The 25311-nt window shown below is 40.4% G+C and overlaps 2 pseudogenes; both read right to left on the bottom strand.

The window, feature by feature from the left end:
- Positions 1-766: 766 nt before the first annotated feature.
- Positions 767-25311, bottom strand: part of LOC139361335 (uncharacterized) — a 35934-nt pseudogene continuing 11389 nt past the window's right edge.
- On the bottom strand, positions 18573-19403 carry LOC139361758 (uncharacterized; annotated as a pseudogene).

The raw sequence follows: 25311 nt of genomic DNA, 5'->3' as shown, positions 1-25311 counted from the left end.
CGAGAACAATGTTAGCGAACGGCTTCTGGAGGTGAAAACTGCAACTCTGTGAGATGAATTCACAGAACACAAAGCAGTTTCTCAGAAAGCTTCTTTCCCGTTTTGATATGAGGATATTTCCCTTTTCAGCATAGCCCTCCATGGGCTTCCATATATCACTGTGCAAATTCCACAAGAACAGTCTTAGCGAAAGTCTTCATGAGAGGAAAGCTGTAACTCTGTGAGACGAATTCACAGATCACAAAGAAGTTTGTCAGAAAGCTTCTTCCTCATTTTGATCGGAGGATATTTCCTTTGGCCCTATAGTCCTCCAAGGGATCCGAAATATCAGTTCTCAGTTTCCACCGAAATAAGGCTAGCAAACAGCTCCACGAAATACAGCTGAAACTCAGTGAGTGGATGTCACACATCACAAAGCAGTTTCTCAGAAAGCTTCTTTCCATTTTCATCTGAGGATATTTTCTTTTTCACCATAGGCCTCTATGGGCCTCCAAATATCCCTTTGCAAATCCCACAAGAACAGTGTTACGGAATGGCTTCTGGAGGGGAAAGCTGTAACTCTGTGAGATGAATTCACACATCACAAAGAAGTTTCTCAGAAAGCTTCTATCTGATTTTGGTCGCAGGATACTTGCTTTGGCCCTATTGTCTTCCAAGGGATCCGAAATATCAGTTCTCAGATTCCACTGAAATAAGGCTAGAAAAGAGCTCCACGTAATACAGAAGTAACTCAGTGCATGGAAGTCACACATCACAAAGCAGTTTCTCAGAAAGCTTCCTTCCGATTTTCTTTGAGGATATTTTCTTTTTCACCATAGGCTTCTATGGGCTTTCAAATATCCATTTACAAATTCCACAAGAACAGTCTTAGTGAATGGTTTCTGGAGGGGAAAGCTGTAACTCTGTGAGATGAATTCACAGAACACAAAGCAGTTTCTCAGAAAGCTTCTTTCCAGTTTTGATCTGAGGATATTTCCCTTTTCACCATATCCCTCCATGGGCTTCCAAATATCACTTTGCACATTCCACAAGAACAGTCTTAGTGAACAGCTTCTTGAGGGGAAAGCTGTAACTCTGTGAGATGAATTCACAGATCACAAAGAAGTTTCTCAGAAAGCTTCTTTCTCATTTTGATCGGAGGATATTTCTTTTGGCCCTATTGTATTCAAAGGGATTCCAAATATGAGGTCTCAGATTCCACAGAAATAAGGCTAGCAATCCGCTCCAGGAAGTACAGCTGTAACTCCATGAGTGGAAGTCACACATCACAAAGCAGTTTCTGAGAAAGCTTCTTTCCAGTTTTCTTATGAGGATATTTTCTTTTTCACCGTAGGTTTCTATGGGCTTCCAAATATCCCTTTGCAAATTCCACAAGAACAGTCTTAGCGAACGGCTTCTGCAGGGGAAAGCATTAACTCTGTGAGGTGAATTCACAGAACACAAAGCAGTTTCTCAGAAAGCTTCTTTCCAGTTTTCATCTGATGATATTTCCCCTTTCAACATAGCCCACGATGGGCTTCCAAATATCACTTTGGAAATTCCACAAGAACAGTCTTAGTGGAAGGCTTCTTGAGGGGAAAGCTGTAACTCTGTGAGATGAATTCACAGATCACAAAAAAGTTTCTCAGAAAGCTTCTTTCTCATTTTGATCGGAGGATATTTCCTTTGGACCTATAGTCTTCCAAGGGATCCGAAATATCAGTTCTCAGATTCCACAGAAATAAGGCTAGCAAACAACTCCATGAAACACAGCTGTAACTCCGTGAGTGGAAGTCATACATCACAAAGCCGTTTCACAGAAAGCTTCTTTACAGTTTTCAACTGAGGATATTTTCTTTTTCACCATAGGCCTCTATGGGCTTCCCAATATCCCTTTGCAAATTCCACGAGTACATTCTCAGCGAATGGCTTCTGGAGGGGAAAGCAGTAACTGTGCGGTGAATTCACAGAACACAAAGCAGTTTCTCAGAAAGCTTCTTTCGAGTTTTCATCTCAGGATATTTCCCTTTTTAACCTTAGTCCTCTATGGGCTTCGAAATATCAATTTGCAAATTCCACAAGAAAAGTCTTAGCAAAAGGCTTCTTGAGGGGAAAGCTGTTACTCTGTGAGATGAATTCACAGATCAGAAAGAAGTTTCTCAGAAAGCTTCTTTCTCATTTTGATCGGAGGATATTTCCTTTGGCCCTATAGTCTTCCAAGGGATCCGAAATATCAGTTCTCAGATTCCACAGAAATATGGCTAGCAAACAACTCCATGAAATACACCTTTAACTCAGTGAGTGGAAGTCACACATCACAAAGCAGTTTCTCAGAAAGCTTCTTTCCGGTTTTCCTATGAGGATATTTTCTTTTTCACCTTAGGCTTCTATGGGCTTCCAAATATCCATTTAAAAATTCCACAACAACGGTCTTAACCAACGGCTTCTGGAGCGGAAAGCTATAACACTGTGAGATGAATTCACAGAACACAAAGCAGTTTCTCAGAAAGCTTCTTTCCAGTTTTCATCTGAGGATATTTCCCTTTTCAACATAGCCCTCCTTGGGCTTCCAAATATCCCTCTGCAAATTCCACAAGAAGAGTCTTACCGAAAGTGTTCTTGAGGGGAAAGCTGTAACTCTGTGAGATGAATTCACAGATCACAAAGAAGTTTCTCAGAAAGCTTCTTGCTCATTTTGATCGGAGGATATTTCCTTTTGCCCTATAGTCTTCAAAGTTATCCGAAATATAAGTTCTCAGATTCAACAGAAATAAGGCTAGCAAACAGCTCCACCAAATACAGCTGTAACTCAGTGAGTGGAAGTCAAACATCACAAAGCAGTTTCTAAGAAAGTTTCTATCAAGTTTTCAACTGTGGATATTTTCATTTTCACCATAGGCCTCTATGGGCTTCTAAATATCCCATTGCAAATTCCACAAGAATAATCTCAGCGAACGGCTTCTGGATGGGAAAGTTGTAACTCTGTCAGATGAATTCACAGAACACTAAGCAGTATCTTAGATAGCTTCTTTCCAGATTTAATCTGTGGATATTTCCCTTTTCACCATAGCCCTCCATGGTCTCCCAAATATCACTTTGCTAATTCCACAAGAATAGTCTTAGCGAAAGGCTTCTTGAGGGGAAAGCTGTAACAACGTGAGATGAATTCACAGATCACAAAGAAGTTTCTCAGAAAGCTTCTTTCTCATTCTGATCGGAGGATATTTCCTTTGGCCCTATAGTCTTCAAAGGGATCCGAAATATCAGGTGTCAGATCACACAGAAATAAGGCTAGCAAACAGCTCCACGATATACAGCTGTAACTCACTGAGTGGAAGTCACACATCACAAGACAGTTTCTCAAAAAGCTTCCTTCCGGTTTTCCTTTGAGGATATTTTCTTTTTCACCCTAGGCTTTTATGCGCTTCCAAATATCCATTTACAAATTCCACAAGAACAGTCTTAGCGCACGGGTTCTGTAGCAGAAAGCTATAACTCTGTGAGATGAATTCACAGATCACAAAGAAGTTTCTCAGAAAGCTTCTTTCTCATTTTGATAGGAGGATATTTCCTTTGGCCCTATAGTCTTCAAAGGGATCCGATATATCAGTTCTGAGATTCCCCAGAAATAAGGCTAGCAAACAGAACCACGACATACAGCTGTAGGTCAGTGAGTGGATGTCACACATCACAAAGCAGTTTCTCAGAAAGCTTCTTTCTAGTTTTCATCTGAGGATATTTTCTTTTTCACCATAGGCCTCTATGGGCTTCCAAATATCCTTTTGCAAATTCCACAAGAACAGTCTTAGCGAATGGTTTATGGAGGGGAAAGCTATAACTCTGTGAGATGATTTCACACAACACAAAGCAGTTTCTCAGAAAGATTCTTTTCAGTTTTTATCTGAGGATATTTTCCTTTTCACCATAGCCCTCCATGGGTACCAAATATCACTATGCAAATCATAGAAGAACACTCTTAGCGAAAGGCTTCTTGAGGGGAAAGCTGTAATCCTGTGAGATGAATTCACAAAACACAAAGCAGTTTCTCAGAAAGCTTCTTTACAGTTTTTATCTGAGGATATTTTCCTTTTCACAATAGCCCTCCATGGGCTTCCAAATATCACTTTGCAAATCCCACAAGAACAGTATTAGCGAAACGCTTCTTGAGGGGAAAGTTGTAACTCTGTGAGATGAATTCACACATCACAAAGAAGTTTCTCAGAAAGCTTCTATCTGATTTTGGTCGCAGGATACTTGCTTTGGCCCTATTGTCTTCCAAGGGATCCGAAATATCAGTTCTCAGATTCCACTGAAATAAGGCTAGAAAAGAGCTCCACGTAATACAGAAGTAACTCAGTGCATGGAAGTCACACATCACAAAGCAGTTTCTCAGAAAGCTTCCTTCCGATTTTCTTTGAGGATATTTTCTTTTTCACCATAGGCTTCTATGGGCTTTCAAATATCCATTTACAAATTCCACAAGAACAGTCTTAGTGAATGGTTTCTGGAGGGGAAAGCTGTAACTCTGTGAGATGAATTCACAGAACACAAAGCAGTTTCTCAGAAAGCTTCTTTCTGATTTTGGTCGGAGGATACTTGCTTTGTCCCTATTCCCTTCCAAGGGATCCGAAATATTAGGTCTCATATTCCACTGAAATAAGGCTAGCAAAGAGCTCCACGAAATACAGCTGTAACTCGGTGAGTGGAAGTCACACATCACAAATCAGTTTCTCAGAAAGCTTCTTTCCAGTTTTCACCTGAGGATATTTCCTTTTTCACAATAGGCCACTATGGGCTTCCAAATATCCCTTGGCAAATTACACAAGAACACTCTTAGCGAACGGCTTCTGGAGGGGAAAGCTGTAACTCTCTGAGATGAATTCACAGATACAAAGAGGTTTCTCAGAAAGTCTCTTTCCAGTTTTTATATGAGGATATTTCCCTTCTCACAATAGCCCTCCATCGGCTTCCAAATATCAATTTGCAGATTCCACAAGAACAGACTTAGCGAAAGGCTCTTGAGGGGAAAGCTGTAACTCTGTGAGATAAATTCACAGATCACAAAGATGTTTCTCAGAAAGCTTCTTTCTCCTTTTGATCGGAGGATATTTTCTTTGTCCCTACATTCTTCAAAAGGATCCGAAATATCAGGTCTCAGATCCCACAAAAATAAGGCTAGCAAACAGCTCCACGAAATACAGCTGTAACTCAGTGAGTGGAAGTCACACATCAAAAAGCAGCTTCTCAGAAAACTTCTTTCCAGCTTTCATCTGCGGATATTTTCTTTTTCACCATGGGCCTCTATGGGCTTCCAAATATCCCTTTGCAAATTCCACAAGAACAGTTTTAGCGAACGGCTTCTGAAATGGCTAGCTGTAACTATGTAGATGAATTCACAGAACACAAAGAAGTTTCTCAGAAAGCTTCTTTCCAGTTTTCATCTGAGGATATTTCCCTTTTCAACATAGCCCTCCATAGGCTTCCAAATATCACTTTACAAATTCCACAAGAACAGTCGTAGCGGAAGGTTTCTTAAGGGGTAAGCTGTAACTCTGGGAGATGAATTCACAGATAACAAAGAAGTTTCTCAGAAAGCTTCTTTCTCTTTGTTATCGGAGGATATTTCCTTTGGCCTTATAGTCTTCAAAGGGATTCGAAATATCAGTTCTCATATTCCACAGAAATAAGGCTAGAAAACAGCTCCAGGAAATACAGCTGTAACTCAGCGAGTGGAAGTCACACATCAGAAAGCAGTTTCTGAGAAAGCTTCCTTCCAGTTTTCATCTGAGGATATTTTCTTTATTACCATAGGCCTCTAAGGGTTTCCAAATATCCCTTTGCAAATTACTCAAGAACACTCTTAGCGAACGGCTTCTAGAGAGGAAAGCTGTAACTCTGTGAGGTGAATTCACAGAACACAAAGCAGTTTCTCAGAAAGCTTCTTTCCAGGTTTCAGCTGAGGATATTTCTCTTTTCACCATAGCCCTCCATGGGCTTAAAATTTCACTTTGCAAATTCCACAAGAACAGTCTTAGCGAAAGGCTTCTTGAAGGGAAAGGTGTAACTCTGTGAGATGAATTCACAGAACAAAGAGCAGTTTCTCAGAAAGCTTCTTTCCAGTTTTCCTCTGAGGATATTTCCTTTTTCACCATATCCCTCCATGGGCTTCCAAATATCACCTTGCAAATTGCACAAGAACAGTCTTAGCGAAAGGCTTCTTGCGGGGAAAGCTGTAACTCTGTGAGATGAATTCACAGATCACAAAGAAGTTTCTGTGAAAGCTTCTTTCTCATTTTCCCCAGAGGATATTTCCTTTGGCCTTATAGTCTTCAAAGGGATCCGAAATATCAGTTCTGAGATTCCACAGAAATATGTCTAGCAAACAGCACAACGACATACAGCTGTAACTCAGTGAATGAATGTCACACATCACAAAGCAGTTCCTCAGAAAGCTTCTTTCCAGTTTTCATCTGAGGATATTTTCTTTTTCACCATAGGCCTCTATGGGCTTCCAAATATACCTATGCAAATTCCACAATAACCGTCTTATCAAACGGCTTCTGGAGGGGAAAGCTGTAACTCTGTGAGATGAATTCAGAGAACACATAGCAGTTTCTCAGAAAGCTTCTTTCCAGTTTGTATCTGTGGATATTTCCCTTTTCTCATAGCCGTCCAAGGGATTCTAAATATTACTTTGCAAATTACAAAAGAACAGTCTTAGCGAAAGCCTTCTTGAGGCGAAAGCTGTAACTCTGTGAGATGAATTAACAGATCACAAAGAAGTTTCTCAAAAAGCTTCCTTTAATTTTGATCACTGGATATTTCCTTTGGCCCTATGGTCGTCAAAGGGATCCGAAATATCAGGTCTCAGATTCCACAGAAATAAGGCTGCAACCCGCTCCAGGAAATACAGCTGTATCTCCGTGAGTGGAAGTCAAACATCACAAAGCAGTTTCTCAGAAAGCTTATTTCCCATTTTCCTACGAGGATATTTTCTTTTTCACCATAGGCTTCTATGGTCTTATATGGGTTTGATAATGTTTTTGGTCTATCTGGGAGGTATGATAGTTGTTTTTGGTTATACTACAGCAATAGCTATTGAAGAGTATCCTGAGACATGAGATTCGGGGTTTGAGGTCTTAGGGGGTCTTTTAGTAGGGTTAAAGATGGAGGTGATGTTGATTTTATGGGTTTTAAGCTTGGATGAGACAGTAGTAGTGGTAGTTAGTTTTAGTGATACTGGTGATTGGGTGATTTTTGAGGGGGAGGGGTCGGAACTTATTCAAGGTGATTCTATTGGTGCGGGTGCCTTGTATGATTATGGGCGTTGATTAGTGGTGGTTGCTGGTTGAACATTATTTGTTGCTGTGTACGTTGTGATTGAGATTGTCCGGGGCAATAGATTATATTATTAGGAATAGGGTTAGGGTAAGAGGAATGAGGAATGAGAGGGAATAGAGTTTGATTATGCCTTTTTGGGGGGTTATGGTTATAGAAGCGGTGGTGTGTGTTTGTGAGATTATTTTAGGCATGGACTTCTCTAATCATGTCAAGTCTAGTAGGAGGAGGGCTAAGTTTTGGCTTATAAGTAGATTTTGATAGGGGATTATGCGGTGGATTGTGGTGGGAAAATATCCTAGTATGCTGGAGAATTTGAATGTTTGTGATGGGTTTTTTATTTTTAGTTTGTTTGTTATTAGAGTGAGGTCTAGGGCTGCTAGGAAGCCTAGAGCAGTTGCGTATAGGGCTGAGAGTTTTAAGTAGAGGGGTATTGTTGGTTGGAGGGGTGAGGTGGGGGGGATGCTATTGGTGATAAGAAATCCTGTGATTATGCTGCCTATTGTGAGGCGTTTAATTGGGTTTAGTAGAGCGGGGTTATCCATTTAAAAATTGGTTATCCAATATCCATTTAAAAATTCCACAAGAACAGTTTTAGCGAATGGCTTCTGGAGCGGAAAGCTGTAACTCTGTGAGATGAATTCACAGAACACAAATAGGTTTCTCAGAAAGCTTCTTTCCAGTTTTTATCTGGGGATATTTCCTTTCTCAACATAGCCCTCCATGGGCTTCCAAATATCAATTTGCAAATTCCACAAGAACAGTCTTAGAAAAAGTTTTCTTGAGAGGAAAGCAGTAACTCTGTGAGATGAATTCACAGATCATGCAGAAGTTTCTCCGAAAGCTTCTTTCTCATTTTCATCGGAGGATATTTGCTTTGGCCCTATAATCTTCAAAGGGATCCGAAATATCAGTTCTCAGATTCCACAGAAGTAAGGCTAGCACACATCTCCATGTTATACAGCTGTAACTCAGTGAGTGGATGTCACACATCACAAAGCAGTTTCTCAGAAAGCTTCTTTCCAGTTTTCATCTGAGAATATTTTGTTTTTCACCGTAGGCCTCTATCGGCTTCAAAATATCCCTTTGCAATTTCAACAAGAACATTCTTAGCGAACGGGTTCTGTAGGGCAAAGTTGTAATTCTGTGAGATGTATTCACAGAACACAACGCAGTTTCTCAGAAAGCTTCTTTCCAATATTTATCTGAGGATATTTCCCTTTTCACCATAGCCGTCCATGGGCTTCCAAATATCACTTTGCAAATTCCACAAGAACAATCTTAGTGAAAGTCCTCTTGAGGGAAAGCAGTAACACTGTGAGATGAATTCACAGATCACAAAGAAGTTTCTCAGAAATCTTCTTTCTCATTTTCATCGAAGGATATTTCCTTTGGCTCTATAGTCTCAAAGGGATCCAAAATATCTGTTCCCAGATTACTCAGATATAAGGATAGCAAACAGCTCCATGAAATACATCTGTAACTCAGTGAGTGGAAGTCACACATCACAAAGCAGTTTCTCAGAAAGCTTCTTTCAGTTTTCATTTGACGATATTTCCCTTTTCACCATAGTCCTCTATGGGCTTCCTAATTTCACTTTGCAAATTCCACAAGAACAGTCTTAGCGAAAGGCTTCTTGAGGGGAAAGCTGTAACTCTGTGAGATGAATTCACAGATCTCAGAGAAGTTTTTCTGAAAGCTTCTTTCTCATTTTGATAGGAGGATATTTCCTTTGGCACTATAGACTTCAAAGGGATCCGAAATATCAGGTCTCAGATTCCACAGAAATAAGGCTAGCAAACCGCTCTAGTAAATACAGCTGTAACTCCGTGAGTGGAAGTCACACATCACAAAGAAGTTTCTCAGAAATCTTCTTTCTGTTTTCCTATGAGGATATTTTCTTTTTCACCATAGGCTTCTATGGGCTTCCAAATATCCATTTACAAATTCCACAAGACCAGTCTTAGCGAACGGCTTCTGTAGCGGAAAGCTGTAACTCTGTGAGGTGAATTCACAGAACACAAAGCAGTTTCTCAGAAAGCTACTTTCCAGGTTTCATCTGAGGTTATTTCCCTTTTCACCATAGCACTCCGTAGGCTTCCAAATATCACTTTGCAAATTCCACAAGAACAGTCTTATCGAAAGGCTTCTTGAGGGGAAAGCTGTAACAATTTGAGTTGAATTCACAGATCACGAAGAAGTTTCTCGGAAAGCTTCTTTCTCATTCTGATCGGAGGATATTTCTTTTGTCCGTATAGTCTTCAAAGGGATCCGAAATATCAGTTCTCAGATTCCACAGAATTAGGGCTAGCAACCCGCCACAGGTAACACAGCTGTAACTCAGTGAGTGGAAGTCAAGCATCACAAAGCAGTTTCTCAGAAAGCTTCTTTCCAGTTTTCATCTGAGGATATTTTCTTTTTCACCAAGGGTTCTATGGGCTTCCAAATATCCATTTACAAATTCCACATGACCAGTCTTAGCGTACGGCTTCTGGAGCGGAAAGCTGTAACTCTGTGAGATGAATTCACAGATCACAAAGAAGTATCTCAGAATGATTTTTTCTCCTCTGAAATGAGGATATTTCCTTTGGCCCTATAGTCTTCAAAGGCATCCGAAATATCCCTTTTCAGATTCTGCACAAATAAGGCTAGCAAACAGCCCCGTGAAATGCAGCTGTAACTCAGTGAGTGGAAGTCACACATCACAAAGCAGTTTCTCAGAAAGCTGCTTTCCAGTATTCATCTGAGGATACTTCCCTTTTCACCATAGTCCTCTATGGGCTTCCAAATATCACTTTGCAAATTCCACTAGAACAGTCTTAGCGAAAGGCTTCTTGAGGGGAAAGCTGTAATTCTGTGTGATGAATTCACAGATCACAACGCAGTTTCTCAGAAAGCTTCTTTCTCCTTTTGATCGGAGGATATTTCCTTTGGCCCTATAGACATAAAAAGGGATCCGAAATATCAGGTCTCAGATTCCACAGAAATAAGGCTAGCAACCCGCTCCAGGAAATACAGCTGTAACTCCGTGAGTGGAAGTCACACATCACAAAGCAGTTTCTCAGAAAGCTTCTTTCCAGTTTTCCTATGAGGATATTTTCTTTTTCACCATAGGCTTCTATGGGCTTCCAAATATCCATTTACAAATTCCACAAGACCAGTCTTAGCAAACGGCTTCTGGAACGGAAAGCTGTAACTCTGTAACTTCCAAGGGATGCGAAATATCTGTTCTCAGATTCACAGAAATAAAGCAAACAAAGAGCTCCACGAAATACAGTTGTATCACCGTGAGTGGAAGTCACACATCACAAAGTAGTTTCTCAGGAACTTCTTTCCAGTTTTCATCTGAGGGTATGTTCTTTTTCACATAGACCTCTATGGGCTTCCAAATATCCCTTTGCAAATTCCACAGGAACAGTCTTAGGGAACGGCTTCTTGAGGAGAAAGCTGTAACTCTGTGAGATAAATTCACAGAACACAAAGCAGTTTCTCAGAAAGCTTCTTTCCAGTTTTGATCTGAGGATATTTTCCTTTTCACCATAGCCCTCTAACGGCTTCCAAATATCACTTTGCCTATTCCACAAGAACAGTCTTAGAGAAAGGCGTCTTGAGGGGAAAGCTGTAACTCTGTGAGACGAATTCCCAGATCACAAAGAAGTTTCTCAGAAAGCTTCTTTCTCATTTTGATCGGAGGATATTTCCTTTGGTCCTACAGTCTTCCAAGGGATCCGTAATATCAGTTCTCAGATTCCACAGAAATAAGCCTAGCAAAAAGCTTCACGAAATACAGTTGTAACTCAGGGAGTGGAGGTTATACATCACAAAGCGGTTTCTCAGAAAGCTTCTTTACAGTTTTCATCTGAGGATATTTTCTTTTTCACCATAGGCCTCTATGGGCTTCCAAATATTCCTTTGCAATTTCCACAAGAACAGTGTTAGCAAACGGCTTGTGGAGAGGAAAGCTGTAACCCTGTGAGATGAATTCACAGAACAGAAAGCAGTTTCTCAGAAAGCTTCTTTCCAGTTTTGATCTGAGGGTATTTCCCATTTCACCGTAGCCCTCCATGGGCTTCCAAATATCACTTTGAAATTCCACAAGAACAATCTTAGGGAAAGGCTTCTTGAGGGGAAAGCTGTAACTCTGTGAGATGATTTCACAGAACACAAAGAAGTTTCTCAGAAAGCTTCTTTCTCATTTTGATCGGAGGTTATTTCCTTTGTCCCTATAGTCTTCAAAGGTATCCGAAATATCAGGAATCAGATTCCACAGAAATAAGGCTAACAAACAGCTCCACGAAATACAGCTGTAACTCAGTGAGTGGAAGTCACACATCACAAAGCAGTTTCTCAGAAAGCTTCTTTCCGGTTTTCCAATGAGGATATTTTCTCTTTCACCATTGGCTTCTATGGGCTTCCAAATATCCATTTACAAATTCCCCCAGACCAGTATACGCAAACGGCTTCTGGAGTGGAAAGCTGTAATTCTGTGAGATGAATTCACCGAACAGAAAGTAGTTTCTCAGAAAGCTTCTTTCCAGTTTTCATCTGAGGATATTTCCCTTTTCACCATACCCCTCCATGGGCTTCCAAATATCACTTTGCAAAATCCACAAGAACAGTTTTAGCAAAAGGCTTCTTGAGCGGAAAGCTGTAACTCTGTGAGATGAATTCACAGATCACAAAGAAGTTTCTCAGAAAGCTTCTTTATCCTTTTGATTGACGGATATTTCGTTTGGCCCTATAGTCTTCAAATGCATCCGAAATATCTGTTATCAGATTCCACACAAATAAGGCTAGCAAACAGCTCCATGAAATACAGTTGTAACTCGGTGAGTAGAAGTCAGACATCACAAAGCAGTTTCTCAGAAAGCTCCTTTCAGTTTTCATTTGAGAATATTTTCTTTTTCACCATAGGTCTCTATGGTCTTCCAAATATCCCTTTGCAAATTGCGCAAGAACAGTCTTTGCGAACGGCTTCTGGATTGGACAGCTGTAACTCTGTGAGATGAATTCACAGAACACAAAGCACTTTCTCAGAAAGCTTCTTTCCAGTTTTGATCTGAGGATATTTCCCTTTTTACCACAGCCCTCCATGGGATTCCAAATATCACTTGGCAATTTTCTCAAGAACAGTCTTCGCGAAATGCTTCTTGCGGGGAATGCTGTAACTCTGTGAGATGAATTCACAGATCACAAAAAGTTTCTCAGAAATCTTCTTTCTCATTTTCATCGAAGGATATTTCCTTTGGCTCTATAGTCTCAAAGGGATCCAAAATATCTGTTCCCAGATTACTCAGAAATAAGGCTAGCAAACAGCTCCATGAAATACATCTGTAACTCAGTGAGTGGAAGTCACACATCACAAAGCAGTTTCTCAGAAAGCTTCTTTCAGTTTTCATTTGACGATATTTCCCTTTTCACCATAGTCCTCTATGGGCTTCCTAATTTCACTTTGCAAATTCCACAAGAACAGTCTTAGCGAAAGGCTTCTTGAGGGGAAAGCTGTAACTCTGTGAGATGAATTCACAGATCTCAGAGAAGTTTTTCTGAAAGCTTCTTTCTCATTTTGATAGGAGGATATTTCCTTTGGCACTATGGACTTCAAAGGGATCCGAAATATCAGGTCTCAGATTCCACAGAAATTAGGCTAGCAACTCGCTCAATTAAATACAGCTCTAACTCCGTGATTGGAAGTCACACATCACAAAGCAGTTTCTCAGAAATCTTCTTTCTGTTTTCCTATGAGGATATTTTCTTTTTCACCATAGGCTTCTATGAGCTTCCAAATATCCATTTACAAATTCCACAAGACCAGTCTTAGCGAACGGCTTCTGTAGCGGAAAGCTGTAACTCTGTGAGGTGAATTCACAGGACACAAAGCAGTTTCTCAGAAAGCTACTTTCCAGGTTTCATCTGAGGTTATTTCCCTTTTCACCATAGCACTCCGTAGGCTTCCAAATATCACTTTGCAAATTCCACAAGAACAGTCTTATCGAAAGGCTTCTTGAGGGGAAAGCTGTAACAATTTGAGTTGAATTCACAGATCACGAAGAAGTTTCTCGGAAAGCTTCTTTCTCATTCTGATCGGAGGATATTTCTTTTGTCCGTATAGTCTTCAAAGGGATCCGAAATATCAGTTCTCAGATTCCACAGAATTAGGGCTAGCAACCCGCCACAGGTAACACAGCTGTAACTCAGTGAGTGGAAGTCAAGCATCACAAAGCAGTTTCTCAGAAAGTTTCTTTCCAGTTTTCATCTGAGGATATTTTCTTTTTCACCATAGGCTTCTAAGGGCTTCCAAATATCCATTTACAAATTCCACACGACCAGTCTTAGCGAGCGGCTTCTGGAGCGGAAAGCTGTAACTCTGTGAGATGAATTCACAGATCACAACGGAGTTTCTCAGAATGATTTTTTCTCCTCTGAAATGAGGATATTTCCTTTGGCCCTATAGTCTTCAAAGGCATCCGAAATATCTCTTGTCAGATTCTGCACAAATAAGGCTAGCAAACAATCCCATGAAATGCAGCTGTAACTCAGTGAGTGGAAGTCACACATCACAAAGCAGTTTCTCAGAAAGCTGCTTTCCAGTATTCATCTGAGGATACTTCCCTTTTCACCATAGTCCTCTATGGGCTTCCAAATATCACTTAGCAAATTCCACTAGAACAGTCTAAGTGAAAGGCTTCTTGAGGGGAAAGCTGTAACACTGTGTGATGAATTCACAGATCACAACGGAGTTTCTCAGAAAGCCTCTTTCTCCTTTTGATCGGAGGATATTTCCTTTGGCCCTATAGACATAAAAAGGGATCCGAAATATCAGGTCACAGATTCCACAGAAATAAGGCTAGCAACCCGCTCCAGGAAATACAGCTGTAACTCCGTGAGTGGAAGTCACACATCACAAAGCAGTTTCTCAGAAAGCTTCTTTCCAGTTTTCCTATGAGGATATTTTCTTTTTCACCATAGGCTTCTATGGGCTTCCAAATATCCATTTACAAATTCCACAAGACCAGTCTTAGCGAACGGCTTCTGGAGTGGAAAGCTGTAACTCTGTGAGATGAATTCACAGAACACAAAGCAGTTTCTCAAGAAGCTTCTTTCCCGTTTTAATCTGAGGTTATTTCCCTTTTCCCCATAACCCTCATTAGGCTTCCAGATATCACTTTGCAAATTTCACGAGAACAATCTTATCGAAAGGCTTCTTGAGGGGAAAGCTGTAACAATTTGAGATGAATTCACAGATCATGAAGAAGTTTCTCAGAAAGCTTCTTTCTCATTCTGATCGGAGGATATTTCTTTTGTCCGTATAGTCTTCAAAGGGATCCGAAATATCAGTTCTAAGATTTCACAAAAATAAGGCTAGCAAACAGCTCCAAGAACTACAGCTGTTACTCAGTGAGTGGAAGTCATATCACAAAGCAGTTTCTCAGAAAGCTTCTTTCCAGTTTTCATCTGAGGATATTTTTTTTTTCACCATAGGACTCTACGGGCTTCCAAATACCCCTTTGCAAATTCCACAAGAACAGTCTTAGCGGACGGTTTCTGGAACAGAAAGCTGTAACTCTGTGAGATGAATTCACAGAACACAAAGCAATTTCTCAGAAAGCTTCTTTCCAGTTTTGGTCTGAGGATATTTCCCTTTTCACCATAGCCCTCCATGGGCTTCCAAATAGCACTTTGCAAATTCCACAAGAACAGTCTTAGCGAAAGTCTTCTTGAAGGGAAAGCTGTAACTCTGTGAGATGAATTCACAGATCACAAAGAACTTTCTCAGAAGGCTTCTTTCTCCTTTTGATCAGAGGATATTTCCTTTGGCCCTATAGTCTAACAAGGGATCCGAAATATCAGGTGTTAGATTACACAGAAATAAGGCTAGAAAACAGCTACACAATATACAGCTGTAACTCATTATTTGGAAGTCACACATCACAAAGTATTTTCTCAGAAAGGTTCTTTCCAGTTTTCATCTGAGGATATTTTCTTTTTCACCATAGGCCTCTATGGGCTTTCAAATATCCCTTTGCAAATTCCACAAGAACAGTCTTAGCGAACGGCTACTGGAGGGGAAAGTTGTAACTCTGTGAGATGAATTCACAGAACACAAAGCAGTTTCTCAGAAAGCTTCTTTCCAGTTTTGATCTGAGGATATTTCCCTTTTCACCATAGCTCTTCATGGGCTTCCAAATATCACTTTGCAAATTCCACAAGAACAGTCTTAGTGAAAGGCTTCTTGAGGGGAAAGCTCTAACTCTGTTAGATGAATTCAAAATCACGATGAAGTTTCTCAGACAGCTTCTTTCTCATTCTGATCGGAGGATATTCCTTTTGTCCGTATAGTCTCAAATGGATCCGAAATATCAGTTCTCAGATTACACAGAAATAAGGCTAGAAAACAGCTCCACGAACTACAACTGTTACTCAATGAGTGGAAGTCAACATCACAAAGCAGTTTCTCAGAAAGCTTCTTTCCAGTTTTCATCTGAGGATACTTTCTTTTTCACCATAGGCCTCTACGGGCTTCCAAATATCCCTTTGCAAATTCTACAAGAACAGTCTTAGCGGACGGTTTCTGGAACGGAAAGCTGTAACTCTGTGAGGTGAATTCACAGAACACAAAGTAGTTTCTCAGAAAGCTTCTTTCCAGTTTTCATCTCAGGATATTTCCCTTTTCACCATAGTCCTCTATGGGCTTCCAAATATCACTTTGCAAATTCCACAAGAACAGTCTTAGCGAAAGGCTTCTTGAGGGCAAAGCTGTAACTCTGTGAGATGAATTCACAGATCACAAAGAAGTTTCTCTGAAAGCTTCTTTCTCATTTTGATCGGATGATATTTCTTTTAGCCCTATAGACTTCAAAGGGATCCGAAATATCAGGTCTCATATTCCACAGAAATAAGGCTAGCAACCCGCTCCAGGAAATACAGTTGTAACTCTGTGAGTGGAAGTCACACAGCACAAAGCAGTTTCTCAGAAAGCTTCTTTCCAGTTTTCCAATGAGGATATTTTCTTTTTCACCATAGGCTTCTATGGGCTTCCAAAAATCTATTTACAAATTCCACAAGACCTGTATTAGCGAACGGCTTCTGTAGCAGAAAGCTGTAACTCTGTGAGATGAATTCACAGAACACAAAGCAGTTTCTCAGAAAGATTCTTTCCAGTTTTGATCTGAGGTTATTTCCCTTTTCACCATAGCCCTCCATGAGCTTCCAAATATCACTTTGTAAATTCCACAAGGACAGTCTTAGCGAAAGGCTTCTTGAGGGGAAAGCTGTAACACTGTGAGATGAATTCACAAATCACAAAGGAGTTTCTCAGGAAGCTTCTTTCTCCTTTTGATCGGAGGATATTTCCTTTGGCCCTATAGTCTTCAAACGGATGCGAAATATCAGTTGTCAAATTCCACACAAATAAGGCTAGCAAACAGCTCCATAAAATACAGCTGCAACTCTGTGAGTGGAAGTCACACATCACAAAGCAGTTTCCCAAAAAGCTTTTCTCCCGTTTTCATGTGAGGACATTTTCTTTTTCACCATAGGCCTCTATGGGCTTCCAAATATCCCTTTGCAAATTCCACAAGAACCGTCGTAGCGAACGGTTTCCGGAGGGGAAAGCAGTAACTCTGTGAGGTGAATTCACAGAACACATAGCAGTTTCTCAGAAACCTTCTTTCCAGTTTTCATCTGAGGATAATTGCCCTTTCACCATAGTCCTCTATGGGCTTCCAAATATAACTCTGCAAATTCCACAAGAACATTCTCAGAGAAAGGCTTCTTGAGGTGAAAGCTGTAACTCTGTGAGATGAATTCACAGATCACAAAGAAGTTTCTCAGAAAGCTTCTTTCTCCTTTTGATCGGAGGATATTTCCTTTGGCCCTATCGTCTTTAAAGGGATCCGATATAACAGTTCTCAGATTCCACAGAAATAAGGCTAGCAACCCGTTCCAGGAAATACAGCTGTAACTCCGTGAGTGGAAGTCACACATCAAAAAGTAGTTTCTCAGAAAGCTTCTTTAAGATTTTCCTATGAGGATATTTTCTTTTTCACCGTAGGCCTCTAGGGCCTTCCAAATAGTCTTCACAGGGATTCGGAATATGAGTTCTCAGATTCCACAGAGATAAGGCTAGCAAACAGCTCCACGAAATACAGCTGTAACTCCGTGAGTGGAAGTCACAATTCACAAAGCAGTTTCTCAGAAAGCTTCTTTCCAGTTTTCCTATGAGGATATTTTCTTTTTCACCCTAGGCCTCTACGGGCTTCCAAATATTCCTTTGCAAATTCCACAAGAACAGTCTTGGCGATCGGCTTCTGGAGGGGAAAGTTGTAACTCTGTGAGATGAATTCACAGAACACAAAGCAGTTTCTCAGAAAGCTTCTTTCCACTTTTGATCTGAGGATATTTCCCTTTTTACCAGAGCCCTCCATTGGCTTCCAAATATCACTTTGCACATTCCACAAGAACAGTTTTAGCGAAAGGCTTCTTGAGGGGAAGGCTGTAACTCTGTGAGATGAATTCACAGATCACGAGGAAGGTTCTCAGAGAGCTTCTCTCTCATTCTGATCGGAGGATATTTCTTTTGTCCCTGTAGTCTTCAAAGGGATCCGAAATATCAGTTCTCAGATTCCACAGAAATAAGGCTAGCAAACAGCTGCACGAACTACAGCTGTAACTCTGTGAGTGGAAGTCAACATCACAGAGCAGTTTCTCAGAAAGCTTCTTTCAGGTTTTCATCTGAGGATATTTTCATTTTCACCATAGGCCTCCTCGGGCTTCCAAATATCCCTTTGCAAATTCCACAAGAACAGTGTTAGCGAACGGTTCTTTAGGGGAAAGCTGTAACTCTGTGAGGTGAATTCACAGAATACAAAGCAGTTTCTCAGAAATCTTCTTTCGAGTTTTCTCCTGAGAATATTTCCGTTTTCACCGTAGCCCTCCATGGGCTTCCAAATATCACTTTTTAAATTCCACAAGAACAGCCTAGTGAAAAGCTGCTGGAGGGGAAGGCTGTATCACTGTGAGATGAATTCACAGATCACTAAGAAGTCTCTCAGAAAGCTTCTTTCTCCTTTTGATCTGAGGATATTTCCTTTGGCCCTATAGTCTTCACAGGGATTCGGAATATGAGTTCTCAGATTCCACAGAAATAAGGGCAGCAAGCAGATCCACAAAATACAACTGTAACTCTGTGAGTGGAAGTCACACATCAGAAAGCAGTTTCTCAGAAAGCTTCTTTCCAGTTTTTCTCTGAGGATATTTTGTTTTTCACCATAGGCCTCTATGGGCTTCCAAATATCACTTTGCAAATTCCACAAACACAGGCTTAGCGAACGGCGTCTTGAGGGGAAGACTGTAACTTTCTGAGATGAATTAACAGAACACTAAGAAGTTTCTCAGAAAGCTTCTTTCCCGTTTTCATCTGAGGATATTTCCTTTTTCACCGTAGCCCTCCATGGGCTTCCAAATATCACTTTGCAAATTCCTCAAGAACAGTCTTTGCGAAAGGCTTCTTGAGGGGAAAGCTGTAACTCTGTGAGATGATTTCAGAGAACACAAAGAAGTTTCTCAGAAAGCTTCTTTCTCTTTCTGATCGGAGGATATTTCCTTTGGCCCTATAGTCTTCACAGGGATCTGAAATATCAGTTCTCAGATTCCACAGAAATAAGGCTATGAAACAGATCCACGAAGTACAACTGTAACTCTGTGAATGAAAGTCACGCATCACAAAGAAGTTTCTCATAATGCTTCTTTCCAGTTTTTCTCCGAGGATATTTTCTTTGTCACCGTAGCCCTCTGTGAGCTTCCAAATATCACTTTGCAAATTCTACAAGAACAGGCGTAGCGAACGGGTTCTTGAGGGGAAAGCTGTAAATCTGTGAGATGAATTAACAGAACACTAAGCAGATTCTCAGAAAGCTTCTTTCCAGTTTTCATCCGAGGATATTTCCTTTTTCACCATAGCCCTCCGTGGGCTTCCAAATATCACTTTGCATATTCCAAAAGAACAGTCTTAGCGAAAGCCTTCTTGAGGGGAAAGCTGTAACTCTGTGAGATGATTTCACAGAACACAAAGAAGTTTCTCAGAAAGCTTCTTTCTCTTTGTTATCGTAGGAAATTTCCTTTGGCCCTATTGTCCTCACAGGGATCCGAAATATCAGTTCTCAGATTCCACAGAAATAAATCTAGCAAACAGATTGACGAAATACAGCTGTAACTCTGTGAGTGGAAGTCCCACATCACAAAGCAGTTTTTCAGAAAGCTTCTTTCCAGTTTTTCTCTGAGGATATTTTCTTTTTCACCATAGCCCTCTATGGCCTTCCAAATATCACTTTGCAAATTCCACAATAACAGGCTTAGCGAACGGCTTCGTGAGGGGAAACTGTAACTCTGTGAGACGAATTGTCAGAACACTAAGCAGTTTCTCAGAAAGCTTTTTTCCAGTTTTCATCTGAGGATATTTCCTTTTTCACCATCGACCTCCATGGGCTTCCAAATATCACTTTGCAAATTTCTCAAGAACAGTCTTAGCGAAAGGCATATTGAGGGGATAGCTGTAACTCTGCGAGATGATTTCACAGAACACAAAGAAGTTTCTCAGAAAGCTTCTGTCGCTTTGTTATCGAAGGATATTTCCTTTGGCCCTATAGTCTTCAATGGGATCTGAAATATCAGTTCTCAGATTCCACAGAAGTAAGGCTAGCAAACAGGTCTACGAAATATAGCTGTAACTCTGTGAGTGGAAGACACACATCACAAAGCAGTTTATCAAAAAGCTTCTTGCCAGTTTTTCTCTGAGGATAGTTTCTTTTTCACCATAGCCCTCTATGGGTTTCCAAATACCACTTTACAAATTCCACAAGAACAGGCTGAGCGAACAGATTATTGAGGGGAAAGCTGTAACTCTGTGAGATGAATTAAAAGAACACTAAGCAGTTTCTCAGAAAGCTTCTTTTCAGTTTTCATGTGAGGATATTTCCTTTTTCACCATAGCCCTCCATGGACTTCCAAATATCATTTTGCAAATACCACAAGAACAGTCTTAGGTAAAGGCTTCTCGAGGGGAAAGCTGTAACTCTGTGTGATGATTTCACAGAACACAAACAAGTTTCTCAGAAAGCTTCCTTCTCTTTGTTATCAGAGGATATTTCTTTGGCCCTATAGTTCTCACAGGGATCCGAAATATCAGTTCTCAGATTCCACAGAAATAAGGCTAACAAACAGATTGACGAAATACAGCTGTAACTCTGTGAGTGGAAGTCCCACATCACAAAGCATTTTCTCAGAAAACCTCTTTCCAGTTTTTCTCTTAGGATATTTTCATTTTCAACATAGCCCTCGATGGGCTTCCAAATATCACTTTGCAAATTCCACAGGAACAGGCTTAGCGAACGGCTTCTTGAGGGTTAAGCTATAACTCTGTGAGATGAATTAACAGAACACTAAGCAGTTTTTCAGAAAGCTTCTTTCCAGTTTTCATCTGAGGATATTTCCTTTTTCACCATAGACTTCCATGGGCTTCCAAATATCACTTTGCAAATTCCACAAGAACAGTCTTAACGAAAGGTTTCTTGAGGGTTTGCTGTAACTCTGTGAGATGATTTCACAGAACACAAGCAAGTTTCTCAGAAAGCTTATTTCTCTTTGTTATCGGAGGATATTTCCTTTGGCCCAATAGCCTTCACAGGGATCCAAAATATCAGTTCTCGGATTCCACAGAAATAAGGCTAGGAAACAGATCCACGAAATACAACTGTAACTCTGTGAATGAAAGTAGAAATATCAGTCCTCAGATTTCACAGAAATAAGGTTAGCCACCCGCTCCAGAAAATACAGCTGTAACTCCGTGAGTGGAAGTCACACATCACAAAGCAGTTTCTCAAAAAGGTTCCTTCCGGTTTTCCTATGAGGATATTTTCTTTTTCACCATAGGCTTTTATGCACTTCCAAATATCTATTTACAAATTCCAAAAGAACAGTCTTTGCGCACGGCTTCTGTAGCAAAAAGCTGTAACTCTGTGAGATGAATTCACAGATCACAAAGAAGTTTCTCAGAAAGCTTCTTTCTCATTTTGATCGGAGGATATTTCCTTTGGCCCTATAGTCTTCAAAGGGATTCGAAATATCAGGTGTCAGATTACAAAGAAATAAGTCTAGCAAACAGCTACTCGATATACAGCTGTAACTCAGTGACTGGAAGTCACACATCACAAAGCAGTTTCTCAGAAAGCTTCTTTCCAGTTTTCATCTGAGGATATTTACTTTTTCACCATAGGCCTCTATGGGCTTCCAAATATCCCTTTGCAAATTCCACAACAACAGTCTTAGCGAACGGCTTCTGGAGGGGAAAGCTGTAACTCTGTGAGGTGAATTCACAGAACACAAAGCAGTTCCTCAGAAAGCTTCTTTCCAGTTTTTATCTGAGGATATTTCCCTTTTCACCATAGACCTACATGGGCTTCCAAATATCACTTTGCAAATTCCACAAGAACAGTCCTAACGAAAGGCTTTTTGAGGAGAAAGCTGTAACTCTGTGAGATGAATTCACAGATCACAAAGAAGTTTCTCAGAAAGCTTCTTTCTCATTTTGATCAGAGGATATTTCCTTTGGCTCTATAGTTTCAAAAGGATCCGAAATATCAGTTCTCAGATTCAACAGAAATATGGCTATCAAACAGCTCCACGAAATACAGCTGTAACTCAGGGACTGGAAGTCACACATCACAAAGCAGTTTCTAAGAAAGCTTCTATCCCGTTTTCATCTGGGGAAATTTTCTTTTTCACCATTAGCCTCTATGGGCTTCCAAATATTCCTTTGCAAATTCCACAAGAACAATCTCAGCGAACGGATTCTGGAGGGGAAAGATTTAACTCTGTGAGATAAATTCACAGAACACAACGCAGTTTCTCAGAAAGCTTCTTTCCAGTTTTCATCTGAGGATATTTTCTTTTTCACCATAGGCCTCTAGGGGCTTCAAATATCCCTTTGCAAATTTCACAAGAACAGTCTTAGCGATCGGTTTATGGAGGAGAAAGCTGTATCTCTGTGAGATGAATTCACAGAACACAAAAGCAGTTTCTATGAAAGCTTCTTTTCAGTTTTTATCTGAGGATATTGTCTTTTTCACCATAGGGCTCTATGGGCTTCCAAATGTCGTTTTGCAAATTCCACAAGAACAGACTTAGCGAAAGGCTTCTTGAGGGGAAAGCTGTAACTCTGTGAGATGAATTCATAGAACACAAAGCAGTTTCTCAGAAAGCTTCTTTACAGTTTTTAACTGAGGATATTTCCCTTTTCACCATAGCCCTAAATGGGCTCCAAATATCACTTTGCAAATTCCACAAGAACAGTCTTAGCAAAAGGCTCCTTGAGGGGAAAGTTGTAACTCTGTGAGATGAATTCACACATCACAAAAAAGTTTCTGTGAAACTTCTTTCTGATTTTGGTCGGAGGATACTTGCTTTGTCCCTATTCCCTTCCAAGGGATCCGAAATATTAGGTCTCATATTCCACTGAAATAAGGCTAGCAAAGAGCTCCACGAAATACAGCTGTAACTCAGTGAGTGGAAGTCACACATCACAAAGCAGTTTCTCAGAAAGCTTCTTTCCAGTTTTCACCTGAGGATATTTCCTTTTTCACAATAGGCCACTATGGGCTTCCAAATATCCCTTGGCAAATTACACAAGAACACTCTTAGCGAACGGCTTCTGGAGGGGAAAGCTGTAACTCTCTGAGATGAATTCACAGATACAAAGAGGTTTCTCAGAAAGTCTCTTTCCAGTTTTTATATGAGGATATTTCCCTTCTCACAATAGCCCTCCATGGGCTTCCAAATATCAATTTGCAGATTCCACAAGAACAGACTTAGTGAAAGGCTTCTTGAGGGGAAAGCTGTAACTCTGTGAGATAAATTCACAGATCACAAAGAAGTTTCTCAGAAAGCTTCTTTCTCCTTTTGATTGGAGGATATTTCCTTTGTCCCTACAGTCTTCAAATGGATTCGAAATATCAGGTCTCAGATTCCACAAAAATAAGGCTAGCAAACAGCTCCACGAAATACAGCTGTAACTCAGTGAGTGGAAGTCACACATCACAAAGCAGTTTCTCAGAAAGCTTCCTTCTAGTTTTCATCTGAGGATAATTTCTTTTTCACCATAGCCCTCCATGGGCTTCCAAATATCACTTTGAAAATTCCACAAGAACAGTCTTAGCGAAAGGCTTCTTGAGGGGGAAAGCTGTAACTCTGTGAGATGAATTCACAGATAAAAAGAAATTTCTCAGGAAAGCTTCTTTCTAATTTTGATCGGTGGATATTTCCTTGGCCCTATGGTCTTCAAAGGGATCCGATATATCAGTTCTGAGATTCCACAGAAATAAGACAAGCAAACAGCACCACGACATACAGCTGTAGCTCAGTGAGTGGATGTCACACATCACAAAGCAGTTTCTCAGAAAGCTTCTTTCCAGTTTTCATCTGGGGATATTTTCTTTTTCACCATAGGCCTCTAGGGGCTTCCAAATATCCTTTTGCAAATTCCACAAGAACAGTCTTAGCAAATGGTTTACAGAGGGGAATGCTGTAACTCGGTGAGATGAATTCACAGAACACAAAGCAGTTTCTCAGAAAGCCTCTTTTCAGTTTTTATCTGAGGATATTTTCATATTCACAATAGCCCTCCATTGGCTTCCAAATATCACTTTGCAAATTCCACAGAAACAGTCCTAGCGGAAGGCTTCTTGAGGGGAAAGCTGTAACTCTGTGAGATGAATTCAGAGATCACAAAGAAGTTTTTCTGAGAGCTTCTTTCTCATTTTGATCGGAGGATATTACCTTTGGCATTATAGTCTTCAAAGGTATCCGAATTATCAGTTCTGAGATTCCACAGAAATAAGGCTAGCAACCTGCTCCAGGAAATACAGCTGTAACTCCGTGAGTGGAAGTCACACATCACAAAGCAGTTTCCAATACAGCTACTTTCCGGTTTTCCGATGAGGATATTTTTTTTTTCACCCTAGGCTTCTATGAGCTTCCAAATATCCATTTACAAATTCCACAAGAACAGTCTTAGCGAACGGCTTCTGTAGTGGAAAGCTGTAAGTCTGTGAGATGAATTCACAGAACACAAAGTCGTTTCTCAGAAAGCTTCTTTCCAGTTTTGATCTGAGAATATTTCCCTTTTCACCGTAGCCCTCCATGGGCTTCCAAATATCACTTTGCAAGTTCCACAACAGTCTTAAAAAAAGACTTCTTGAGGGGAAAGCAGTAACTCTGTGAGATGAATTCGTGGATCACAAAGAAGTTTCTCAGGAAGCTTCTTTCTCGTTTTGATCGGAGGATATTTGCTTTGGCCCTATAGTCTCCAAAGGGATCCGAAATATCAGTTCTGAGATTCCACAGAAATAAGGCTAGCAAACAGCACCAAGACAAACAGCTGTAACTCAGTGAGTGAATGTCTCACATCAAAAAGCAGTTTCTCAGAAAGTTTCTTTCCAGTTTTCATCTGAGGATATTTCCTTTTTCACCGTAGCCCTCCATGGGCTTCCTAATATCACTTTGTAAATTCCACAAGAACAGTCTTAGCTAAAGGCATCTTGAGGGGAAAGCTAAAACTCTGTGAGATGAATTCACAGATCACAAAGAAGTTTTTCACACAGCTTCTTTCTCATTTTCATCGGAGGATATTTCCTTTGGCCCTATAGGTTCAAAGGGATCCAAAATATCACATCTCAGATTCCACAGAAATATGACTAGCCAAGAGCTCACGAAATACAGATGTAACTCAGTGAGTGGAAGTCACACATCAAAAAGCAGCTTCTCAGAAAACTTCTTTCCAGCTATCATCTGCGAATATTTTCTTTTTCACCATGGGCCTCTATGGGCTTCCAAATATCCCTTGGCAAATTCCACAAGAACAGTTTTAGCGAACGGCTTCTAAAATGGCTAGCTGTAACTATGTGAGATGAATTCACAGAACACAAAGAAGTTTCTCAGAAA

Source organism: Macaca nemestrina, chromosome 2, assembly GCF_043159975.1.
Source record: "Macaca nemestrina isolate mMacNem1 chromosome 2, mMacNem.hap1, whole genome shotgun sequence".
NCBI lineage: Eukaryota > Metazoa > Chordata > Mammalia > Primates > Cercopithecidae > Macaca > Macaca nemestrina.
The sequence above is the reverse complement of the archived record's forward strand: the minus strand, read 5'-3'. Positions and strand labels throughout refer to the sequence as shown.